Source organism: Talpa europaea, assembly GCF_964194135.1.
Source record: "Talpa europaea genome assembly, chromosome: 8".
Classification (NCBI taxonomy): Eukaryota; Metazoa; Chordata; class Mammalia; order Eulipotyphla; family Talpidae; genus Talpa; species Talpa europaea.
Window position 1 is genome coordinate 108481657 of NC_140075.1, and position 17480 is coordinate 108499136.

The following is a 17480-nucleotide window of genomic DNA, read 5'->3' on the forward strand; positions in this document are numbered from 1 at the left end:
GAGAAATCTGAGTCTCTTGGAGTTGAAATAGCTTTCCTGGACAGTTAAAATTGAGAAACTTGCAATAGAAAGCCAAATCTTGGGACATGCAAAGTGTTTTAGGCAAATTTTTGAGGTTGGAAAAATACCTTTAGGGAATATTCCAACACTCATTGTGTAGAATTCATTTCACCTCCCATTTGACTACACTCTGATTTTCTCTGAATATTTGACAGTGGTAGGCATTTCCTAAGACTCACTTGGCATTTGTTTGGAGATATCCATGTGTACTGCATATTTTTTTTGTCATTTAGGAAGTCAAGGAGGAGAACCAAGAACAAGAGTGATCTGGAAATCACCCAAATTTAAAAGAATTTGCTAAATTTGCTCCATGAAGGTAATCATATTCTGTTCCATAAAAGAGTGGCTTCCTGGAAAAAAATAACTGTACATAGAAATTTTGTTAATGTCTGCTCATAACATACTCTGCTTTAAAGGACAATGTATATTTAATGGAAAGAGAAAAAAATGTACTTGTTAGTGCCCAAAGACTTGAAGTAGCTTTGAAAACTAGCAACAGCAAAAAAATTAAAATGAATGAAATGCATACAAGGTCACAGTATAGGTTAGTGGCAGACTGGGGAGGAAGTCAGGAATCCAGACTTCTGGTCCATTGTGCTACCCACTGCATCCTGCAGCACATACTTTATAACTAGATGGATGATATTAAATGCTTTGACGACTTTTAAAATTAATGATACAAAAATGCACATATGCTTGAGATTAAAATGGGAGGAGAAAAAAGGCAAAGCTAATTAAAACTGTAGGGAGAATTTAACATAAATCAGTCAGACAATATCATCATTAATTTGACCTGTCCTTCTTAATAGTATCTGGTAATCCATCAATGATCAGACATGGCCATAGCCTCATTTTGGGTCTTGCAGCAAGACGAGACCACCAACAGAGCAGTGATGAAGGCACTAAGGTGATCTTATTCCACGTCCATTGCTCTGACATCAGTGTACAAACAAGAGCAAACACACTGCAACTCATTGGGGCTCTGATTGTATAACTGCCTTTGTTGTTTACTTCCATCTGAATATGCAGCTAATTTGAAAGCAATAAATAGCTCCTGAAGAAAACTAATTTACACACAGCTGTAGTTCAGCAGCCTACTTAGAAAGGTACACAATCACCTGAATGGTGAGTGCCAGTCAGACTGGTGGGCACCACGCTGGTTCTGAAGATGAAGCTGGACCTCAGAGTCCCAGGAATCCCACTGGACAACAGCCTTCATGGGTCCATTTCATGTGAGCTCGAAACCAATGCAGACAATAAGGTCAGGAGACATTTGCAGACCACTCGCTAAGGCAGGATCACTGGAACTCATTGTATTCCTTCTTTTTCTTCCCCCACCAGCTAAACTTTCATATTCTCAGGAGCAAAGTTGTTTTCTACATCTGGCTTCATCTTCAGACCTCCTGTGTGAGGAGACTTGAGGATGGAATCAGATGGAGAAAGGGCTACAACTCAAGATTCACTGGCAAATGCTCAGTTACCAGGAGTACATAGATCATGGCTGATTTTTGAAAGGGCCAAGTCCATTGGGCTTAACAAGGTTGGATTAGAAACTCTTGGTTCTCACTAGCCTGTTTTGCCTTGTCCAGGTCAGAAAATGGGGTATTGTCTTGGGCAGAATGTCAAGATTTTAGTTCTCTGGTTTGAATCAGTATTAATGTGACAAAGAGGAAATCTATAAAAGAAGAGCACATTATTCAAATATGTACTTAATGGTAAAGATGCAAGTTAAATTTTATCTTCACATTCAATTCTGACTGATATTTATTTCATTCAGATGCCTCTTCTAGCCCTAGAGGGAGAGATCTTCTCTAAAAACAAAATAATCACTCTTTTCAGAACTAGAAAAGAAAAACTTTCTTCATGAATGACTCAAAGGCAAGATGACCTATTTCTCATTTATGTGATGGCAGAAGAGCATATCAGGAGAGGGAGAAGAAATATCTGACATGAGAAGCATATTTGAGTATGCTTAAGAATTAAACGCCAAAATCTGATGCTGCTATATTTTGTGAGGAAATCATGATTTACTCTAAATTTCCAGAAAGTCATCTACAGTTCACTTAACTTGTCTCTGGGTGCTTCATTTCCTAATATGTGTTCTGCCTGCTTTGTTTTCAGACTAAAATAGAGATACGATCATTTTGCAAGGACTATTATAGTTCTCACAAAGGAATTACCAAAATAAAGATAGAGATAAGAGATTTTCAGGCATAGAAGTCAGAGAGTAAATGGAAATTGCCTAATTTTCAATTATAAGAGTGGGGAATGACCATTATGTAAAGATAACTATACAAATAGGCACTGCTTTAAGTAAAGCTTAAATGTGGAAATCAGGATTTGCATAGAAGGCAAGATAAAGAATGATTATTTTCTTTGGAAAAAGGTTTCTAATAGAGTTAATTTAAATAGCAAGCTCTTCCATACCCTTTAAGAATGAGGGTAAGGAAGATTTCCAAGGATTCAATTCTTGCCTAACTCTCTAGGAACCTGCCCAGCATATAAAAGCTAAGTTGCCATAGAGCCACACAGATAAAATGCAAAAGATGTAGTTAAGGGTAGTTGTAGTGTTTCTCCAAGATTATAGAGAAATTACAGGAAATCAATAGGAACAGTGCAAAGGTTAAAAAAAAAAGAATTAAAAATGAGTAGTAGAGAAAGGTGGTAAGCTATTTCTGAACTTCCCACCCCATAAAGAATGCTAACAAGATATTTCCAAATCACAGCAAATAAATCTGTACTAAAGAAGACCAAACAGAAAGCCAGGCACTTGCACTGTGCAAGAATCTAGCCCTTTTAGTACACAAGAGTGGCAGTTTGAGATAGCTGGTAAGGAATTCTAAGAGGTTTAATTTCTCTATTCAGAGGTGATAACATCAGTTTCATAAAGCTCACACCCCTCTCCAGGAGGGAGAGATATGGTGTCCTATCTAAGATCCTTCCTGGTCACCCAGACATCTAACTTTTATTAAAAACTGGAAAAAACAATCAACAAAAAACTATGAAACAGAGACACTTTTTGGGGGGTGGGGGGTGGGAGGGAGGGATTGGGGTCAGAATGGGGGTGTTGCAATTGTATGGGGAATATAAAAATAAAATTTATTATTAAAAAAAAAAACTGGAAAAAACAATCTCCGAATGGAATCATTCAGTCCAGACCCCCACCCAGATTTAACATCTAATTTCACTGCCATTTCAACAACTCTTAAACGTGTAATCGTAAAGGAATCAATCTGCATTCTCCAAATCAGCATGTGAGGTCATCTGCTGGATAATCCCCCAACCCCACACACCTTCTTTTCCCTGAGAGGGTAGTTTTCCCTGAAACAATCTTTTCTTTTGCTAGTAACCTTGTCCTACTTTCTTTTAGTATATAAAACTCTCCATTATCTGTAACCCCTCACAACACCTTTCTGCGTGCCAGATGGGCTACTGCCCCATTCATGGATTGTTAATAAAACCAATTAGATGACTAAATTTGGGGATTTATTTTTAGTCCATAAAATATACTATCAGAGCTACTAAATAATGCCAATGACAAAGTCAAAGATGCTAATAAAGAGGAGTCCTTGGCTCCAGAGAAGGCTTCATGAACCCTGACTTTGCAGAATGAGAGATGGATGTCTCAATCAATAAGACAAAATGGCATGAAATACTATAACATGCTCTGCTGGGGGTTGGGAGGTGGGGGAGGGGCTGTTTCTTACCAAATAGAAAATTCAGGACCACTGGGTTCCACTCCAAGTGACCTTTGTTAAACAGATTTGGTTACAGGTGAATTTGCAAGGTATACCAGAGGTAGAATAGATCATAGAGACAATTTGCTGAAAGTCAAATTCAGAACAAGGGCAAAAGGAAATTCATATCCAAAGGCAGTAGCAGAGAGGGTGACACCCATAGCATAGGGTATTGGTAAGAGTGCAGATATATGAATACAGTCAAATTTATAAATTATTTCAAAAATGCTAGCCAGTTAGAGTTTAATATATAAGATGAAAGAAATTTGAAATAATTTGCCTTGTCACTCCTTCCTCGTTCATCACCCAGATTTACCCCGAATGTGCCAGGTGTAAGCTTTCTCCAACTGGGCTGAATGCCCACCGCTCCCAACCCTGGTACTCATCAGAAAAAGGAGGAGCTGAGCTTTTGCTAATTTTGCCCCTTTCTGCTGCCAAACCACCCTCGACTACCAGTGCTGGTGTTAGAGGATTCCATCCTCATCTCTGAGCATCCAACATTTGATTACAAGATTAAGCAGACCATGACACCATGACTGGACTTCCAATGGAGGGGGTGTTGAGGGAGGATGGGGGAGCCTGGGAATGAGGAAGGAGCCAAGCATGTCTACTGTGGAATGGGGAGACAGAAAGGAAGATACTCACTTCGGCAGACTTCCCCTGGTTTTTGTTCTTTGTGCCTTTAACACATGGATTCAGCTCTCTTCAGATACTATGATGGCTGATATCTTGGTCCTCTGGTGGATTTAGTTTGTGTGGTACATTCTGACTCTCTGTCCCAACTCTCTGGGAAATGCCTAACCCCTTGTTTGCTTTTCTGATGGGAAGTTCCTTGAATTTGTTCTCCTGACAGTTCTGCTTTGGGGCCTTTGCCAGTTGTTTCTGGGCCTTGCCAGTTTGGCTAAGAATTTGCCCAGAGGGGCAATTTTAGAGCTTGATCGGCAATTGACATTTTGAAATCCTCCACTCCCCTACTCCCATTCTTTCTCTATGTCCTTTGACATAGCAGGTACCATCTGTATGTTTGCTTCTTAAGAGTGACAGAATATGGCACCCCATAATAAGCCACTTTGGCATAGGGGTGATTTGGAGCTAAGGACCATTGAGAACAATCTGACATAAGAAAAATTCTGAAAGAGCATGTGTTTTCATTTTATAAAGTAAATTTACATTTATAAAGGAGATTGACATTTGTAATCATCTTCCTCTCTTACTGGAAGTGGAAGACTCTTATCAATGGAGGAAGAATTGATTTAAGTCTGCATAACAAATCTTACTAAAACAACCTTTCTGGTGTAACTTACCACTGGCCCTGAGAAGTCAAAACTCCCTATTCTTTTATTTAGCCTCTGGTAGGATATGTCAAAGTTCTGGCTTCCTCTTTGATTTACTCATCCACATCTGCATTCAGGAGGCGCAGACATACTTCCCCCTCTTGTTAGTCTGTCTCTTGCCATTCTAATTAACATGGCCCAGTCTGATAACTCAAGACAGGGAAAGGAGAGATATTTTGTCCTCCCTACAGCTCTCATGCATAATCAAACAGCCCACTGCCCCCAAACAAACACAGACACATGTGCTTTCCATTCCCATCCACTGTCGTTCAGAGTGAACAGCCAACAGATCCCTGACAGTCTCTCCTAACAATGCCAGCGATGATTAACTTCTCGTGGCTTGTAGCAGGCAGGATGCCGACATGGGCTGGATGAGAACTTTCAAGCACACTTCAAACAGCTCAATTAGATCAAGAGAAAAGCTTCCCTGAAGCAGCTCAATAGATTTACAGTACAGCATTTTCCTTCTCTTCAAATATTAAAAAAATATCACTGGCTTCTCCTCGACCTGGAGTTGAAAGGTTGCTCCAGTCCTTTGCCGTGCCTCCCTTTCAATTTAGCCTATTTTCCCTTTGAATCTGCTGCAATAACAATGTCTGCAAACTGTTCAGTCTACAGCATATTTATGGGGGAGAACAGGCTCCTTCTCTCTCAGCCCCAGAAACCACTCCAATTCACTATATATTTATACATTTGACAATAGCTCTAAGGCAAGAAAGGGGGTGAGAGAACAAGAGCACCAGTTTCGGGCCTGGGGATCACAGTAGAGAGAACAACAAGCAAATAAAAAGATGATTAAACCTGCCAGTGTCCTCTTTTTTATTGAACTCTGGTGTGGCTGTTAGGTACATGTGGGGAAGACAGAGTGAATATATGGCTTCTAATACATTGTCCATAATTCAGTGCTGAGAGGGAAGTAAACAACTGTTCCTGTGGTTGCTGTCAGAAGTGGGTAATAAATACATTGTTTTGATTGGGGGGAGGAAGGCCAAAAGGATGGGGGTGAGTATTTGGGTATCTTAGCAAAGGAACTGTGTGGGGCATTTGCTAACTCTATTCTTCTATGTTCAGCCTTTCTAATACACACAGACACTTTTTCCAGTGCAAAGATTTTGCTTAACAACTTGGATAGAATTATCAATGCTTATTAATAATATAGCAGCCATAGACCTCACTTCTTGAATGATTACTAGCAGTCCAAAGTCATTTATTTAGTGTTCACAACAACCCTACAAGGTAAACACTTATTCCCATTTCATTGAAGAGAAAACTGAGACAGAATTTCAATAACCCACCCAAAGCAAATGTGTAGCAGAGTCGTCTAAGTTCCACTCCAGGGAACTCTAATAGTATGAGGTCTGTAATACTATGGTAGACATGTAGGTTGGATTTTGATATATCAACTGGCTAATTTATATAATTTCCTAAGTTTACCCAGGACATTAGTCCATAAGTCCTTGTAGCTTGGTGGATAGACCTGAACCTGCAGAAATCCACAGTAAAATGTATTGGGTAGGGGAATATATTGTAGGAAATGAACCATATTTTTGGAGTCTATGGTTCTGTTATTGCATTATTTTCCTGGAGAAGTTGTGAAATATCTATCAGCCTCTTTTTTTGGCTTCTTCCAATTCACTTTTTCCCAACAGCCATCATAATTTTTGGAATTGAAATTTTATCATGTCACCGTCTGGTGTAAAAGCTTTCAGTGGCCCCTCATCGCACTGAAAATAAAATCCCAGTGGCAAAGTTCTCAGGAAAAAAATGTCCCAGTTCATCTACACTATAGTTCCTGTAAACTACCTGCCCTTTGAAGAGTTATGTATACAGTTTTTCTGACTCAAGTTCAACTTGTAGAAAGCTTTGAAGTCTCATATTTTCCTTGGCAGACCTTGGTGTAAATTGCCGAGAGTCAAATGACCTATTTGGTGTCTGAAGGAAGATAGAAGAGAAACAAGTGGCAGGTAGCTTTTTTTGTTGCTCAGCCCTGTTAAAGGTAGGGTAGAGAGGAAATAAACAAAATTTTATCTTATCTAAAGGAACACAGTAGTTTTAGAGGTTCTTAAATAAATAAAATAAAACAAAGCAATCACCCAAAAGTGAAGATGTAAGGGGGCAGGAAAGAAAATTCTTTTCAACATACGTAAAACCAAATGGAGAACAACTACCAGACATCTTATATTCTTTGAAAGCAAGGATAAGAACAACATCAAAACAAAAACAAAAACAGGTATAAGTCTGGAAATAAGGGGTAAGCTACAGTGGACTAGATGATTAAAGATTCTTTAACTTACTATCAGATTCTTTAATTTACTATTCTTTAATTTACTATCTCAAAATAGAAAGAGTATCTATTTTGAGACCAGTACTAACTCCCATTCTAGCTCTTCTCTTTATCAACCTCAGATTTTCTACGTATATAACGAGGATGAGAGCAGCCTCCCAGGATTGATGTGATGGTTCAATGAGATGACATATACAGAATGCTTTTCACTGCAGGAATAATGTGGCAGAAGCTCAATATGGGCTAGACTTGCTACTCCATGTTTTCCAAATTGCTTGATTATGAAATCAAACTGGGATACTTATCAAAAAGCATATTTTCAGGCATCTGCCTTAGAGATCCTGATTCTGAGGCACAGGAATGTTGACAAAAGGCTTTTGATGGTTATTCAGTTCCAAAAATTTTAGGTAATAGAGCCCTAGATTATTAGGCTAAACCCATGGTTTTGATTCTAGACTGGATCATGCTGGAAAGGTCTGGAAAATCCACTGCTATGGGTTGAATTATGTCCACTCTCTAATGATATCTTGAAATCCTATCCCTTAGGATATCAGTTGGTGAAGTTATTTGGAGGTTGAGGATGAAATTAGTTAAATTCTGACTGGTGTCCTGATATGAAGGGAGCTCTGTGAAGTTAGGAACACACAGGGAGAGTACCATGTTGAGGAGCTCTGAGAATGGAGTTATGTAATTGCCGGTATGATGGACTAAATTTGTCCTTAACATTCATGTTATATTCCCAACCCCCTATATGATCATTTTTAGAGGTGTGGCCTTTGGGAGTTAATTGGGTCAAGAGTGTGAAGCACTCTTTAATGGAATTAGTGCCTTTATCAAAAATCTCTAGAGAAATTCCTGATTCATTTGCCAATCAAGGACATAGGGAAAAGGCAACTATCTATGAACTAGGAAGGGAGTTCTTCTCACCAGGCACCTAATCTGTGAGTGCCCAGACATTGGATCTTCCAGCGTCCAAGTCTGTGAGAAATGAATTTCTATTGGCTAAGTGCTACCCAGCCTATGGGGACCCAAATATACTAAGACAACAAGTAATTGCAAAGATTGCTGGCAGACCACCAGAAGCAAGTTTTCTGTTATTTCAAGTCATTCAGTTTTTAGTACTTTGTAAAAACAGCCCAGTGGAATAATCACACCTACATAGAGAACTCTTTCAATATGAAATGTAGGATCACATTACTGCTGATGAATTGCTCCCTCTGGATTAGGCATGAGTTATGAACTGACACCATCTGCTAAGAGAGTAGATTTGTATTTGCATTCCAAAATCTATTCCATTCCAGTATAATCCAGTAATCTTTTCCCCTTACTGGTTTTAGAATGAACATGTGACCAACAAGATGTCAGGGAAGTAGGGCTGGTGGTGCTAAAAGATTTCCTTGCACCTCAGATGACAGAGAAGGGAGAGTTCATTCCTTCCTTCTTTCTCTATATGCCCTTTGCAATAACATATATAACAATGACATGTATATTAAACACAAGACAGCAGTCTAAGGGCCAGGCTGACATATTGGGGATGGCATAGAGAAGATTCTGCTTTATAATGGCCTCACTGACCCACCAAATCAACCCAAATGCAGAGCCCATTCTACACTGGGCTTTCTTGCTCCTTAATTTCTCCCCTAGTTCTTTCTCATTCATTTCCTCAACTTTTCCTTGAGTTCACATTTCTTAGTCCTGCATTTTTTTTAAGAGGAAACTGAAAATAGCTTTGCTTCCACATGCTTGATTGTCACCCTTCTGACTTAAATTCCTCCTAGCTAATAAATTGTTCTACTGAGCAATCCTGATTTGGAGACCCTACCCTAGAAAGATTTTCTCCTGGCTCTTAATAGGCCTGACTTGGATCCCACTTGAGGATGTCTGGATGCTCCAGATATTCCAAGACAATAGGAACAGCATCTCTGGGTCAGCACACCCCCCATCTGCACCTACCCTGACTTCTTCCAAATCAGTTAATGTAATAAACTCTGTTACTGGTTAGAACCAAGGAGTTGTTCAACATCCTACAGTTAAATACAGAAACAAAATTCACAAGGCTATCACAAGAGTGCATTTCTGGGGAAACAACTGTAAAATAAACAGTGTGCTTAGCAATTCCATTGCTTCCATTTCAACATCTTTCCTTCCTGGAAAAAGCTTTGACATTGGCACTAGGAGGAGAAACTATTGAATTAGAAATTTTACCTGATAAAATATTTAGGTTTGGAGGCATTCACCTGTGCCTGTCTTCATGCAGCTCCTATTACTTTACAGGTCACCCTTAGCTGTGCAACAGAGTCACAGAACAGGCTATCAAAATTCCTTTCAGGGAGATTTATACCACAGTGCTCATAGGGGCAGAGGTAGTTACAATTTCTTGACTAAGAGTCAGTTATAATTTCATTGAAGTCATTCGCAGTAGCAATTTTTTTAAAAAAGTAAAATATTAAACACATTTATAGCACATTACAGCAATTTTTGAGCTCAGAATAGCTTTGGGAATTGAATCAAGGCACAAAGGGCAAAGCCAGATTGGTGAAAACCTCATTATCACTGACAAATATTATGTCCCACAGATGAATTAGTTTTTCTAAAGAAACTCATTTTCAGCCCTCATTATAATAACACATCAACATCTCCATATTCTTTCCTTTATCAACACCATAGGGATTGAATATCATAGGTATGGTATTTCATGAAATCATTTCATTTAGGGTACTACTCAGTCCTGCTTTCCAGCTTTACTTTACTGCGCTTTTCCCAAAAAAGCATTTTGGTGCCACTAAACTATTATAATTTCTAGGTTTGGCAGTGGTGTCTATAAGTTTGCGGTTAAAAGTAATTGGGGTTATTGGATTTTTGTCATATATTTATGATTTCTTATTGGAGGCAGAAATGTATCACAGTATTTTTTTTCTGACATTCACATTTAACCTTTGTTCACTTTACCAAGAAGCTCAGTGATCAATAATAGCAGTCACCTAATTCCTTGTTTATGTAGCATGGAGGTACTTGGTTAAAACAGGTGGAAAAAAAGAAGAATCTCATTAATCTCAATTTATTAGTCCATCTAATAGGACAGCCTAAAGAAAAAAGCCCACATAGTGTGTTAGGAAACAGTACTGGAGATGCTTACTAAAATAATTCATCAGTTTTAAATATCCAGTGTAAAATTGATAAGCCAGACTTAATTTGAAAATTTTCCCCCAATAATAATTCTGGCTTTTAAATATATTTGTTTATCTGGATGTTGATTATTTCTCTTAGAAATGGCCATTAACATGAATCCCAGTTAAACTAGAGTCTGCTTCTACTTTGCTTCATGACTCACATCAAGAAAATCAGCATCATTTTCTTGACCAATATATACTTACAACTAATTGACCAGTTCATGGAATGATACCAAAAATAGAGTAGAAAAACGATAATGTTCATGTAATATCATGGGGATCTTCCAAGTAGAAGGGACCATGGGGAATATTTACAAAAATATTTCCCAAAGTGAGACATAGGCAGATAGGTCCCTGTTAGACTCACCTGGGGAGCTTTTAAAAAGTGAGTATTCTCAGCACTCACCATGAACCCACTGAAATGTCATGGGGTAGGGACCAGGTCATTCTGTTATCCTCAAATTTGTGTGCATGCAAGGGGTTGTGTTAAAACAGCTACTTGAGAATTGAGAAGTTGCTTTGCAATGCACATTTCCTTCCACCTCCTGAATCCAAACAAAAATTTGAGTTGTCAGTGACATTTTAAAAAGCTTTCCAGGCAATTACCTTTGTGGGGTCTCACTCATCCAGTGCCTTTATTTTATGGACAGAAAAAACTAAGTCTAGAAAGTTGTGATCCATTGAAAGTCATGTAGCCTATGTTAGCGGCAGAACCAGAACTCTAACCTGGGTCCACTGACATATGTCACACTACAGACATCTGAGTCTTTTAAAGCACATTTTTTTAGTTATAGAAAATGTCAAACGTATAAAAAAAAACTAACCTGAAGCATATGGTGGATCCTCATGTATTCATCACCCAGGTTCAACAATGATCAACTCATTGTTAACTTTTTCTCATCCCCATATCCTAATCTCTGATTATTTTGTAGCAACTCCAGAAACATACCACTTTACCTGCAAATATTTACCTAATTGTATTATTGTAAGGAAGGATATATTAGCTTCTTCATGGTTTGCTTTTCTTTTCCAACAATATTGGAATGATCAAATATTAAACTTAAGAAAGCACAAGGGACTAAGCACCACACTATGAAGCTATCTGCAGCCTCTGCAGCACGAGTTCAATCCCCAGCTGGCCAGGGTGCAACCCACATGGTGCAGCAGACCTCTCCTGTCTTGCCCGCTGACCCCCTCAGCAGTTTATTTCAGTAAGTCTGCCTGTTCTGTTCCCTGCTCTGTCTCTGGTGAATCCTCTCATTCCCGCATCTCTGGCCTGTACCCCACTTCTTGTATGCATAAATAAATAAATCTTTAAAAAAAAGAGAACTTCTGTATTTGTGAGTTACAATATAATTCTTTCCCTTACCCTAGAATCAGGAAGCTTTTATAAAGCATATATTAGTTTGATCAATTGAGCAACAGTACTTGTTTAGTTTCAGTATGGACGAAATTTTGGTAATGGCAGGCTCTGAAATGTTGGGGCACTACGGGCAATTTAGAAACAAGAGGAGTTAGAAATAAAATACGTAATGGGCCAGGCTATGGCCCTTCTTACACAAACCAAAACATATTTAGATCAAAGCAATGTCAAGTAGCAGCCAATCACATCAAAATTGGAAAAAAAAAATTGGCCTTTATTTAGAGACACTTTGATTGACACATTAATAGAAGGGGAAAGGCTGTATAAACAAATCCTGTCAGAGGGGATGCAAAATGCTTACTTACTGTGATGTGTGCAAATGGGAGGAGGGACCTAGGGCAGAGAAGGTGGGGAGAAAAGACAGAGGGAGGGAATCTAACTCATGAATCTCCTACCCTGTTCAGTACAAGGAGTTAATTATCATTGTGGCAAATTAAAAAGCCAGTGAATGGAGGTAATCATAGGGCAATCATCTTTCAATCCAATTAACAAGAGATACAATATCTTGCAAAACTCCAAAAGGCTCAGAATGCTTTCTGTTATTGCTACCTAATAGCTGAAATCCCTGGAAAAGTTTGACTCGGGAAAGTATTGCTATTGTAATCGTTCATTCTTACAATAACAGGACAGTAATTATAAACCAAAAGAATTCATCTCATATATTGTTCAATCTGCTAAAATATATTGGAAAGGCATAAACAAAGTGAAACAGTGGAATGACCACAGTAATACACCAGTTTCCTTCTTTCAGATTTTAAGAAAATCTGACAAAAATGTAGAGCATCTTGATATAAGAAATAAGCTATATGGGGCCTTCCCGGGTGGAGTAGTGGTTGAGCGCTGGGTTGCAAGGCTACTTGCAGCCTCTGCAGTGCCGGTTTGATCCCTGGCCACCCGGTGGGGGTCCCACATGGAACGCAGACCTCTCCTGCCACCTGCTGCTCCTGCTCCCGTCAGCAGTGTATTTAGTCAGTCTGCCTGCTCTGCTCTCCCCTCTGACTCTGGTGAGTTCTCTCACCCTCCCACGCTTCTGACTGTACCCAGTGCTTGTATAAATAAACAAATAAATCTTAAAAAAAAAAACGAAATAAGCTATAAACTGGTCTTTTATACAGACATTAGTGCAATACTTTTATTAGAAAACAAGTGTGTAGTATACACACACCCATGTATTACTGATATATGAGTATATTCATGCATTTTATTTGCATATACATATATATAGATTTGAAATGCATACACACAGTTTATATATAACACACATTTTATCTTCAAATGATAGAACAATTGCTATCTTAATATATTTATTAAAATTTCGAGAGAAAATTAGAACAGTATTGAACTCTATTGGATAATACTTTCCATATTGCTTTTAGAAGGTGTGAAGTAGATTCTGAATTTCTTGTTTTTTGTGTTGCTTTTAGATTTAGTATGAAACCAAATTCCATGATTTAAAGGAACACAACAGTGAATTTTTATTTGTAAAGGAATAAATGTGTCATCTATATCACAAATTCCCCTGGAGGATAAATAATTTGTCTCAACTCACAAAGATAATTATTTGAAGAGCCTGGTATTTTAATTTTGCTAAGATGTACCAATCAAATCACTCAACAAATATTCCTTGTTTAGTACATAAGTTCAATAAATTACATGCTCTCTAACCTTGAAAGAGTTATAATCTAATTTAGGAGATAAGAACTGGGACAAGAACTAATTTTTAAAATGGTTTTAAATTATGAAATATGCATTTAAATATTTTACAGTTGAGAAACAGGAAAAAGCATTAGTCAGTGAAGGTGAAGTGACAGCTAAGCTTGATCTTCAGGGATGAAGACAGGCGTTTTAGCCTCAAGGTATCTATAATCCAGTGTTGGAGAGAGGGTATGACAGACATGGAAATAATGATCTATGTTGAAAAACAGATGTTAGGCTTTTATTATTCAACAAAGTCCAACACAAATACCACAGTGTCACTAGCGGAAGACAGGAATCCAAGGAGGTTTAGTGGAGAAATCTTCCTTTGGGTCTTGAGATACAAGTTGATAAGTCAGTGTAGGTGGGTGCAGAGGGAGATACTCCAACACTATGAATAAATGCAATTACAAAAACTGGCCTGCATGTTGGTGGAGTATAGAGCAAGTGTTGTTATGTGTCAGGGAGCTGACTACAAAGACAAACTGAAGCTGGCTTGCAGAGACCTATGAATACATGATCAGAAATTAAGGCTTCTAAGAGTCAATGGGTGTTGCCAAGGGGACTGATGAGTTGCAACTTTGGTTTGGAAAGATCACTCAGGTGTTGAGGGGATTGAACCATCAAGCAGCTAGAATCAGGAGAGCCAGTTGGGAGACTATTGTTTATTTTAGAAGAGAGATTAAAGTAGGACACTAGCAAAAGAGTTGAGTGACTATAAAGAGTGAGAGAAGAGGTAAAGATGCTTCCAAAGTTTCAGCTGAGGAGCTGAAATTCAATGGAGAGAAGAATGGTTGATCGGCCCAGACTAGGAAAAGGAAGGTTTTAGTAGAGGAAACAAGAAGATTGTTTATACAGTGGGTATGAGGTGGTCGCCAGTATTCCCTGGATGTATTCAGGAGCCAGTTGGAAATTGGAAATCAAAAGGAAGTCAGATTATATTTAAAAAATGGTGTATTCATCATATTTATATGAAGGCATGAGAAGAATACAGAACTGAGAGCATGTGTGTGTGAGGTACATTGAAGATGGGATTCTTTAAAACAGGCTTCATTTGGGAGCTAGAGACAAAAATATAAGACCCAAAAAATGTGGTTTCTCTTCCAGAATGTCCTTTCTGATGACTGGTGCAGCTCTCATGGCATATGTTGATCTCAATAGGCCAAAGGTTCTCTCCATTCAAGGGGAGAATTCTATATAGGACTCCACACTCACACTTTGGACCTCATCAAATCATTTGCTTAGTTTTCTCAGGTCTCCAGCATCACTCCTTTATTCCCGTCCTTCATATTTTATGCATTAATATCATTAGCTCCAGGATGACTTTGAATTCTTTCATTTTATGTCTCTTTCCTCAAATATAACTTTGAAATACTAATGTGCCTTTACTTCAACCCAACCCAAACCATAGATGGTGACAACTTCAGAATTTCTAAATAAGAAGTGCATCAGATCATCAGTGGGCTTAGAATGCGAGGTCAGAGACTAATTTTGAAACTTCAGTTTCACACAGAAATCTGTTTTTATTTATGTTGTGTGTTAGAGTAATAGAACTTTCTAAAAATATATTTATTCAAACATAATGTACTTTGTCTTTTCTGGGTAGTTACTGCTGTTATGATCATTTAAGGTATCTGGTGTATTAATTTTTTGTATCCACTGTGACAAATTAACACAAAGTGGGTGGCGTAAATAGAAATTTTCGTAGTGTTCTGGAGGCCAGAAGTCCAAAACCAGAATCTTTTAGCAGAACTATAGGTGTCAGCAGGGCCACATTCTCTCTGGAGCACTGCTCCAAGTTTTTGTGGCTACCAGAATCCCCTGGCTGATGGTTGCCCCATTCTGATCTCTTCTCCCATCTGCACATCACCTTCTCTGTCCTCATGCTAGTTCTCTCTGAAAAGTATACCTGTAATGGTATATAGGGTCTTCCCAGATAATCTAGGATTATCTCATCTCCAAATCCTTAATGCAAGCACACTTGTAAAGACTTGTTTTCTTTCTTTTTTTTTTTTTATTAATTATTTATTTATTTATTTATTTATTTATTTATTTATTTATTTATTTATTTATTCAAGCACTGGGTACAGTCAGAAGCGTGGGAGGGTGAGAGAATTCACCAGAGGCAGAGCGGGGAGCAGAGCAGGCAGAAGGACCGAAGTACACTGCTGAGGGGAGCAGCGGGCGGCAGGAGAGGTCTGCGCGCCATGTGGGACCCTCCTCCTGTGGCTGGGGACCAGCCGGGGATCGAACCAGCGCCGCAGAGGCCGCGGGCAGCTTCGCAACCCAGCCCTCAACCGCTGCGCCACCAGGAAGGCCCGCAAAGACTTGTTTTCTAAAGGCAAAATTTTACAGTTCTGGGAATTTGGAATTTGGACTTAATATAATTGGGGGTCTTTTTTTTTTTTTTTTTTCCAACTTACTACATACAAGTAAGCTAATGCATTCTCTCAAGCCACCCCCTGGTGGCATTCTAAAATTATTTCTCCTTTTGTAATCCTAAATTCCAAGATGATCACTTACACATGAATTTCGATCTAAGAAGGAGCTAGCCTTTGATATCAATGTTAGTCTAAACCTGTTTATTCCAGTCTTTGAAACACTGCTACTGCATGGTGGATTCCATACTAAGATGGCCACTTTTGGACATAATCTCCACTTTGGATTTAAGTGTTACAATACATTAAGAGAACATTGAACAAATGTGTAATGCGTGGATTTAATTAATATTATCCAAAGCTTAAGTTCATTTGTTCCCACTGGTGGCATTCACATAAAATCAGTTTTGTAGGCCACTTAATATGCAACCTGATAAAACATGACTGCAAGTGGGAAATTGCTAACATGAAATAAATAAAATAAACTCTATATTGAGATATAATATATGTGGGAGAAATAAAGATATGTATGTATAGTGACATAATAGTTGCTAATAAAAATAAAATATTAGTGTAGCCAACATAGTCAATTTAATAAATAGGGGGTCAGTGGCATAGAAGATCTAACAGTAGATAACTCAGCATTTAATACATTAAATTTAGTAATTTTATTTAGTAAATTTACTAATCTAATTCATTAGGTAGGCAAAATTTTCTATTATTTAGTTGAAGTAACTTTAGAATAATATCAAAATTAGGTTGTATTTGTTTTAAGTTATTGTTGGGTAATTGCTGAATCACTAAGGAAGCCATTAGATTGTCAGTATTTCTCAACAACCAAACTACAAAGCAGAGAGCCCACAAGTGATGATTGGGCTCTCCACAGATTTGAAAAACTTTTAGGGAGTGAATTGAAAGGTGACTTGGTACTTGGTCTATGAGGATAGAAGTAATATATGTCCATATAAAAATTCTGAATAAAAACAAAACAAGCCCTGCAGCTTGGATGTTTTGGACATCTGGATGCTTGATGTACATCAAAGAGCTGAGAGGTTTAGAAGAAACTTTACTATTTAATGTACTAGTTTTCTGTCGTGTTGACATAGCTAATGATTCATTTTAGAGTGACACATTAGCCATTTCAAATTTATGAAGAAACTACTTTTCCTCATCTGCAGAGTTGTGGCCAGTTATCTTACAAGCACCACTGAAACATATCTATACTTGCAGCTCATCCATATCACCAAGGACCTAACATTTAGCAGAGGATGTGCTCTCATTTTGCTGAATATTTAAAAGTGTTTGTGCATTGTAGAGCTCCCTGTATATTTCTGCAAGTCTAATACATGTTTTTTAAAAGATAATTGGCCAAGTCAGCAACTTAAAAATAATATTTAAA

General features: G+C 38.2%; 1 protein-coding gene across 18 annotated transcripts in view; it reads right to left on the bottom strand.

The window, feature by feature from the left end:
- NRXN3 (neurexin 3) overlaps positions 1–17480 on the bottom strand; it is a gene marked incomplete at both ends in the record, with an annotated part of 1501492 nt that overhangs the window by 88392 nt on the left and 1395620 nt on the right. The gene's annotated exons all lie outside the window — the stretch shown is intronic.